We start from the raw sequence: 516 nt of genomic DNA, 5'->3' as shown, positions 1-516 counted from the left end.
ATGGGGTGGCCGTGGGGTCCCTATGGGTTATGCCCACGTGGTTGTGTCCCTATGTGGTTGTGGGTGGCCGTGGGGTGGCTATGGGGCATCTATGGGGCTTCCATGGGGTATCTGTGGGGTGTCCATGGGGCACCCAAGAAGCATCCATGGAGTAACCAAGAATCCATGGGGCACGAGTGGGGCATCCATGGGGTATCTATGGGGCGTCCATGGGGTGTCTATGGGGCGTCCATGGGGTGTCTATGGGGTGTCTGTGGGGCAGCCATGGGGCATCACACGATGATCCGCACGGCAGCAATTGAAGAATCCATGGGGTGTCCAGGGGGCATCTATGGGGCTGCTATGGGGTATCTGTGGGGTGTCCACGGAGAGGCTGTGGGACGCCCAAGAATCCATGGGGCGTCCAAAAAACATCCATAGGGCAGCCGTGGGGCTGCGATGGGGCACCCAAGAAGCGTCCATGGGGCAGCTGTGGGGCAGCCGTGGGGCACCCAAGAAGCACCCATAGAGCATCCA

The sequence above is a fragment of the Lagopus leucura genome, unplaced genomic scaffold (assembly GCF_019238085.1).
Source record: "Lagopus leucura isolate 7727_CA_CO unplaced genomic scaffold, USGS_WTPT01 28045-0_obj-0_obj, whole genome shotgun sequence".
In the NCBI taxonomy this organism is placed as follows: domain Eukaryota; kingdom Metazoa; phylum Chordata; class Aves; order Galliformes; family Phasianidae; genus Lagopus; species Lagopus leucura.
Note: the sequence above shows the minus strand (reverse complement) of the source record.